Raw genomic sequence first — 8468 nt, 5'->3', positions numbered from 1 at the left:
GCGGGCCCCTCGCGCGCCGCCGCCGCCGCCGGAAGTGGGCGGGGCCCGGGGGCCGCCCCCCGGCCCCGAGCGGCGGCGGCCGCGGGAAGCGGGGCGGGAGCGGCGGCTCCGGCTCCGGAGAGCGGCGGGCCCGGGAGCGCTGCACCCGCTGGGAAGGGGCCGCGGGGGAGCCTGCGAGGCCCGCAGCTCCCTGGCAGGAGGCTGCGGCCCGGCCTCTGCTCCCGGGCAGGCAGCGGCAGGAGGAGAGGACACGGCCTCGAGCTGCGCCAGAGGAGGTTTAGGGTGGGCAGTGAGATGAATTTCTTGAGAAAGGGTGATCGGACATTGGAACGAGCTGCCCAGGGAGGCGGTGGTGGAGTCACCGTCCCTGGAGGTGTTTTAGGGAAGGCTGGACGTGGCACTCGGTGTCTGACCGACACCGCGGTGTTCTGTCCTGGCTTGGACCCGATGACCCCAGAGGTCTTTCCCAACCCGCTTGATTCGGTGATTCTGTTAAGTATTTCTGATTTATTGAAGTATTTCTGATTTATGGAGTGTACCGTGAGCTAGAGCATCTCCACCCATGGCTTTCCATCCCGGGTTCATGGCCACATTCAGGGCTGGGGAGCTGCCGTGCTGGTGCAGCAGCCCTGGGAAGCACACAGGTGCCAGAGGCCAAGTGTTGCTCCTGAGCTGGGCTGTGATTTCCCTCTTTGTCAGATATTTCCCCTATTTTTGCCTGAAGATGCTTCCCAGTAGTGCTTGGGCTTCCCTGTGCACTGTGGTGACACCCAGTTGTGGTAGAAACCCCTGTGACCCTGCCTGCCATAAATACCCCCCAGCACCCTGCAGGTAAATCACCACCCTGGTTTTTACTTTCTCTTTTTTTTTTTTTTTATCAACTCTATATGGCCTTGTGATATATTCTTTTATATCAAATCATATGTAATACATCACTGAATCCTTGCATCCACACAGAATCAAACTGCAGACCAGTGCCCTGTTAGCAGGAGGAGAGGGTGTGGGAATTGGCAGGGTGCTGCTGAATTCCAGTTTCAAGAGGTGGATCCCTTTCCTGGGATGGGCAGAGTGGATTTCATCCCTCCTGGCTGAAGCTCCCTGTAAGTTCTCTGGGATAAACCAGGTAACCACCAGGATGAGCCAGTCCATTTTGGGGGTGGGATGGCTCACCTCTGCATCTGCCTGTTTCTTTGCTTTTCAGAAAACCAAAAATGAAAAGACCCTGCGAATTTTACATCCCAATCCACTGAACCTGGGAGCAGCCCTTTTCATTTTGTACCGTACAGGGCTCACTGCATGCTGCCTTCTTGACATCAGGGAAGATGCTCCTGGATCCACCAGGAAAAAAGTCCTGGCTTCACTCCAGTACTTCAGCAAAATCCTGTTCCTTTTCTCTAGGCATTGATGGGAGCTTGCTGCTATCTTAAATGCAAGATCAGCCCCAGTCCTGTCCTTCCTCTGTTCATTAAAATACATTGATTTAAACCTGTTGCTCTCTTTCTACAGCTCAGCTCTGCTATGATCCCACATCCAACACCTGCAAGCCAAACATAGCCTAGATCATCTCTGGATAGGACTGGGGCAACTTTTGTACAGCTGTCATTTTAAAGGATAATTACAAGCATGACTTACAGGATAATAAGCAGAGATAAAACTAATTCCAGTAACCCATCTCACTGTGGTGGAACCAGGGGAAAAACTCCTTTTCTGCGGTTTATGGGAGGAAGGGAACAGTTGAGACTGAGCGCTGGTGCTGTCGTTGTCACTGAGGTAACCAGAACGAGTCTGTCCAAAACCAGCAAAGTTTGGTAAAGCTTTTGAGCTAGATTAAACTCAGGGAGAGGTTTATCTGCTTGTGCAGCCTCCTGAATCACCAGCTGGGGATGCGCAGGGAGCGGCAATTTTGGGTTGAGTAGACAGAGGAACGTCAAAGAGAGGTCTAACTGCCCCAAATGACAAAGAACCTTTTGCTCCCCCAGTGCCTGATGTCACCATCTCAGCCAGGGCATTCAGCATCTTCCAGGAACCCAGGGCTGCATCACAAAGGAACAACGGGATAGAGGCACCAAACCCCTGCCTGGTTTTATGCCTCATAAACAAACTGCCTCGTAAATATGCCTTGTAAATAAAATAAATAAATACAGTAGTAGTGATTTCCTTTGGTTTCATCAGCTGAGAAGCTTACACCAATGTGAGATGCTGCCAAAAGTACTGGTCCTGTCCCTGCCCTTACTCCAGCCTTTCTCCCCATCCTGGTTTTGGCTCAGCACTGTCAGTTTTTGGCTGGGCTCATTCTGGCTTGCAGGTTAGTGGTGACAAGGGGAGGTGGAAAAGCTCTTCTGGAGCCCAAGCATCCCCTTTTGATACCACTCATTTATTTCTTCCTTAGCCCTCCTTATGAAATTTCCCACTGAGGACATTTATTTTCCCTCTCTCCTTTTTTTTTTTCAGCCACTTCATTTATTGCCAATGAACTGATTTGTTCAGGCTGAGAAGGGTCAGCAGATAATGGAAATACATGTTTATGGGGAAAAGACAGTGCAAATGCCAAGGAAATATGGCTGGGAGGCAGCTGGAAAGCCAAGGTGTAAACATTTTAATTTACTGACTAGGGAAGAATAGAAAAATCTTTGTTGTTGTTATTGTCCAAATAATATAAATGGTAATGAGCTGCTTTATGGCCATTTCTTTGTTAGTAATATATAATAGTAATATATTATATATATATATTTTTATATATTTAGAGATGTATGTATAATATATATGATATCAATACATAATACAAATACATAATATATAATATTGTAACATGTATATATGTAATGATACATATATATAATGATATGCATATATGTAGTAATATATATTCTATATCTTATGTATATTATACACATATATTTTTCTATATTATATAAACGTATCTTTACAACTTCACCTACAATATAAATCCAGGAATTTATATTATATACATGTAATTCCAGGTGCATCCAGGCATCCAGCAACATAGACATGATACACACAGGGATCCCCAAGGACGTGTGTGTGTATGTAATATAAACATCTATTACTTAAATGTTTCTATATATTTAATCTATATACATTTATATTATGGATGTGCTAGAAATGATACAATATTATACTATATATATATAGTGTATCTATATATTATATACAGTATTATACAATACAATATACAGGTCTAGAAAACCTGTATAATACGTATAGTTATATATTGTAATTTTTCTTTTTATTTGACTTTTTTTCTTTTTTAAATCTGAATGTTGGCCCAGAAGGACAGTGAGTGACTGGCAGCAGTAAAAGGCCACCTCTGGGCTCCCTTGGGTGGGGCACACGGGGCACGGTTGCACCTGAGCTCTGCCGGCTCCTGTTTATCCAGCAGCCGCCCGACACATTCCCGGTTGCTCCGGAGCTTTGTTTCCTGACCAACACCCATTTGCAGTATTTCCCAAACAAGCGGAGGCTCATCAGCGAGCACCATCGCTCCCACTCCCTCTTCCAATTGTCCCTGCGGGCTGGGGAGCAGCCGAGTCCAAGCAGTCCGCGCTCGGGCATCAGCCGGGGAGGACGTAAAGCATTAACGAGTTTAATAGCACCCAACAGATCAAAGGTTTCAAAGTGCAGCATTGAAAAATATCCCTGTGGCACCGGTCTGTGATACCCCAGGGCTTCAACATGAGGTGCAGAAACCTGTCACTGCCTTCTTCTGAATTCCTTCTATTTAAAAAGGGATGAAAATTCACATTTCATTTCATTTTAGTTTAAGAAATGGGATTCTCCCTACCCATGCCGTGCTCACATAGCCATTGTTCAACTCCACCTGGTTCAATGCTGGAACAAAATAAAATATAAAATTAAATTAAATTAAGATAATATTTTTAATTCTATGCCTTTCTCTCTGTCTCTTTTCCATGTTTAAAGCAAGGACACACAGCACACCTTTGCAGCAACAGCTGAAAGCCACTGAATCAGAAATAAGCCTGGTTGCACCTAAAAATCTCCTGTTGACAGCCTCAGCAGGGGCCATCTACAGGTTTTGGGTGCTCCCCCTTGGAGCAGCAGCATTCTTGAAAAGGAACTTATCCAAAGAGGAATGGAGCAGAGGCTTTGAGGGCAGGCTCTCCGGGTTTGGTGGGGGTTCGGTGGTGCTGGGAATGGCTGGAGCTGCTCAGGCCTCACAAGAGAATGGGGGTTATTTCACCCACAGATAGGCTGGACAAAAGGTCTGGAATAATTCAGGGTCTATTTTTACCTCCCTTCTTGCAGGAATTTTGTGGTGGCTGGCGCCTGGTGGCATGCCGGCACGCAAAACGCGCTCCTGGCGTGGGGCTGGGAGGGGGTGTTGGGAACAACGCAGCCCTCTCTGGTCTGGAGGTGCTGGGGGAAGACAGCCAGAGGGGAAAGCAGGGTTTCTATAGGTCCTGTCCTGCCAGCTGCTTCTCTGCGTGCTAGAAGCCTTTTTACTGTTTTTTCACAGGAAACAAAACCCTCCCGACAAGCCCTTATGACAAATGACAGATGAGTCTTGTCCTTATCGCCACCCGGTTGTCACCCCTTCACATTTGCCCCTGGACCTATTCCCACCGCTATAATTAACAGCAAATCAGGTGTCAGCTTGCTCTGTTGGACACAGCCGTGGAAATTCTTGGCACGGTTCTCTTCCTTTCAGGGCTGGAAGCCAAGTGCTGGAGACATGGGAGAAAAAAGGCTCATTACGCCTGCAGCGGGGTGAGAGCCTTCCCCTTCCTCCCCTGCGCACCCAGGACTGGATCCAGGACCTAGTTCAGACCCATCTGTGTGCCCACCCAGCGATCCCAGGAGGGGAGAGCCTTGCAGGGACATGCCAGGCTCATTCACCTCCCAAGGTTTGCAGGGTGGTCAGGCAGGCTCCCTGCAGCCTGGGGCATGGTGGTGGACCTTGGAATGCTGGTGCTGAGGGCCTGCCCTGGAGGTCTGCAAGGAATGGGGCTCAGCCACTGGGTGATGAGCCTCCCTTGCTGCCCCACTGAGGCTGACTGTGACATCAAAACTTCCTAGCCCAGAGGATTAGGGACTAACACTGCTGGTCACTCCTCCTGTGGGTTCAGTGAAACATCTCAGCAGGATTTTGGTGCCTGCCTGGCAGCTGGAGGCAAGGGGAGACTGGTGGTTTCCAGGTCACTCTGCTTGGCCAAGTGGAGCATGAGGAGGTGTTTGACCAGCCAGTAATTTGGTCTGAAGTGTTGGACATGCAGGAAGAAAGGACATGCACTGGGGCATGGTGAACCTGGCTATGAAAAGCACCAAACAAGTGAGTTAAGAACAAGACTGAAGGAGTTACTGTAGTTTTTCAGGTTTCTCTACCAATAGACCAAGGGGTTTTTCTAAAGAGTCATGGATCTGCAGAAAAACAGAGGCCAGGAAGGAGCTCTAGATCTGGGACCTCTGGAGCTCTGGACCTCCAACTCCTGCTGGATCAGGTTGCTCAGGGCCAAGGTTATCATATCCCAAGACAGATATTCCACGTCCTCATTGGGCTCCATTGTTGGATCACTCTCATGGAAAACACATTTGTTCCTGATATCCTACTGAAATTTATCTTCTTCAACCTTGTGCCTACTGCCCCTTGCATAACATCTGAGAAGAGCCTGGCTCCAATTCTGTTTCTGCTCTGGCATTCACTTTTGCTGGGCTGGTTGAGGTTCCTGATGGACCCTTTCTACGGCTGAAGTTGTCTGGTTATCATCTCTGGATTGCTCCTGTTCTCGATCACATGGGAGAAACTTAAACTACTGACATGTCTTAATAAAATATCTCAGATTAAGAAAACAGGAAATATCTTCAAGCAGTTAAGGAACACATGCCTAAACACACTAGTTTATGCTTCATCCAACAAGATGCAGAGAATTCTAATTTTTATTTCAAAGTTTAACAGTAAGTTTTAAAGCAAGGTTAATTTAAGGTAACATTAGAATCTGGATGAGAAGGGAAGTATGCAATATTCTCATAGAACTGAGCAGCAGCAGAGGCTTAAGGTGAAAGAGAAGGTTAACCCTTAGTTATGGGGTGATTTAACCACAAATTAGAACAGCAGGTTTATCTGTACTAAAAATGCCCATCTCCTATTCCCAGCTATCCCAAAAAATAATTTGGCTGCATACTTACTCAACAACTACCTCCATATCTATTTCTTCCACGTGCAATTCTGTATTAACCACGCGATATCAAATACAAAGAGGCACAAACAAGAGCAAAACAAAATCTAAGCTTCCTTCTAACTGCTACTGAGTTTATTAACCTGCACACACACATTAATCCCTGAGGCAAACAGGGAGCAGAAATGCACAGGAAAGACCTACTGGCACCATTCAATGCTCTGTTTGTCCAGCAGCCCTTCCCTCCCATGTGCTGGGATTGTGCCCAGGCTTCTGCAGCAACCCCAAGCTTTGCAAAACTCTCTTCCCCCCAATGTTCCCTCCAGAGAGATTACTTTTTTTTCCCAATTCACCACATTTCTGAATATTTTTTCTTGTAAAACAATACAACAGAGTTTGTCCCAGAGAAGGAATGGTGCTCTTCAGCCAACTCTAGTCCTGCAACACGGCAAAACCAAGCAGAAGACCAGCCCCAGTGTGTCCACGTGATCCTTTTTCCCCCTTGAAATGCATAAAATAAATTAATTTTGGTTTTATTTCTTGCAATGGTTGTTCCCTTTATTGGTAGATCACCAGCCTCCTTCCCTGGCACGTGCAGGATTATATGAGCCACTGCTGGAGTAAGGAACAAAATGTCACCTGTTTTCAAGCATATAAAAATCTCTCAAGGCCACCAGATCTTTTCTGGGCCCATGGTTCAAGTGGCAGAAGCCTATCCCTTGATGGTGGTGCTGCCAAACACCCTGAGGGTGGGGCAGCCCAAAGGGCCAGTGGCGACCTCCCGCTTTCCACCTGTGCCACATCCTCGGCGCCGCTGCTGAGGGAGCGGGAGGAACAATCATGACTCGCTGCTTTGCTTTGTGTTAGCTGCAGGCTGGGGTGACAGGATTAGGAAAATCCAATGGAAAGCCACAACCAGAGCTGCTGCATCCCAAAATTCCGCCAGTGACGTGGGGCTCCCCAGCAGCCAAATGCCTCCCCACAGTTTCCTCTCACGGACACACCACGTGGTGTGAGTGACACCTTCTCGAGGTCACGCTGCAGCAATTCCACGGAGCAGGGATGAGGTGTCCTTGTGGGATTTGGCAGGCTCGTGCTGGACCAAAATCAGGATGGCCTCAAGCCTGGAGCCATGGCTCCATGGGGCTGTCCTGCTCCCGAGGGAAAACTGCAAGGAACACGTGGTCTTGTCGAGCCCCTCCGTGTGCCTTCAGGTGCTCATATTTAGGGAGATTTAGGAGGAAGGCAGGGAGTGCCAGCTGCTAACCCATTTCAGATCAGAGAGTTGTTATTAATGACTTGTTGCATTAATTTTGGTTTAATTTTAGACTTGCTCATTTTGGGAGCATTCTCCAAAAACACAGTTTACAATAGAAAGGAAAAGATGATGGATTTATTGCTACAAATAGACACGTTTTTAACCTCTTCCATGTTCTTCCCAAGTCATCCACTGCCAGGCAAGCTCCCTGGAGCCCCTTGGAAATGATCTCAAGGACTTTTGTGGTAAGACAGTGACTCTTCACAAAGCCTGCCCTGCTTTTTTACCCCTTCTTCAATGGAAATGGGTGGATTTCACCCCTTTAGTTCTGCCTGTTCCACACTGGACTTCCCAGCCCCGTCTCGGAAACAACCTTTTTCACAGTTTCTCCCACTCCTTTTATTTAAGGCCACATTTGCTTCCCTTCCTTAGTTAGAGAGAGACAAAAGACTTCAGCTGGAACCCCTGCTAAAATGTTTTCTTAATGCTACTAAATAGTCATGGAGAAGCCAGATGAAACATCAGGAAACAATTCATTTACAGTGTCCACACCACTGCACATCAGTGTCCCTGCCCAGTCAGGGGGGCTTTTGGAACTTTAAGGTCACTTCCCATGCCGACCATTCTGGGATTCTATGATATTACCAGCATAAACCCTTTATGATGGTGAAGTCAGAATCTCAGATGCTTTTGGATGACTTCACAGCTGTTCAGGCTTTGCTGGTGGCAGCTCAAATCCTCTCGGAGCATTATCAGCTGCCATCCTTTCCAACCAAGCTCAGGGTGGAGGGGGTTGAAGTTTGCCCCCATCACTGTTCTTTGAATGTTGGATGATAAATCTATCTGTTAATTGTGAAACATGTTTAATGTTTTATCCATTTCCAAGGACGTGCTTATCAAAGTGCAACCCATGTAGTGAAATTGTGCTTTGAGTGCTGCCATGAGGGATGAAACATCAAAAATATGAAGCCAGACCCTTCCACCCTGTGTACATTTTCACAGAGGTGTCCTAAAATTTTCAGTCCTGATCAGGTTTCCATTGGGGTTGGGATAGGTTC

At 47.3% G+C, this 8468-nt stretch overlaps 2 long non-coding RNA genes across 5 annotated transcripts; both read left to right on the top strand.

The window, feature by feature from the left end:
* Positions 1–42: 42 nt before the first annotated feature.
* Positions 43–2146, top strand: LOC111926539 (uncharacterized). Of its 4 annotated transcripts, none has more exons than XR_015283828.1 (3): positions 43–282; positions 700–1100; positions 1202–2146. It is a non-coding gene; the product is annotated as an uncharacterized LOC111926539 (long non-coding RNA). The 4 variants fall into 4 exon arrangements; XR_002863046.2 differs by having other exon boundaries at positions 50–282; positions 958–1100; XR_002863047.2 differs by lacking the exon at positions 43–282 and having other exon boundaries at positions 289–831; positions 958–1100.
* A 2655-nt stretch (positions 2147–4801) lies between these two features.
* On the top strand, positions 4802–6688 carry LOC147655129 (uncharacterized). The gene is made up of 2 exons (XR_015283827.1): positions 4802–5308; positions 6546–6688. It is a non-coding gene; the product is annotated as an uncharacterized LOC147655129 (long non-coding RNA).
* The last annotated feature ends 1780 nt before the right edge of the window (positions 6689–8468 follow it).

This window comes from Cyanistes caeruleus, chromosome 2 (assembly GCF_971803275.1).
Source record: "Cyanistes caeruleus chromosome 2, bCyaCae1.hap1.1, whole genome shotgun sequence".
Taxonomy (NCBI): domain Eukaryota; kingdom Metazoa; phylum Chordata; class Aves; order Passeriformes; family Paridae; genus Cyanistes; species Cyanistes caeruleus.
This window is presented reverse-complemented; position numbering and strand designations above follow the sequence as displayed.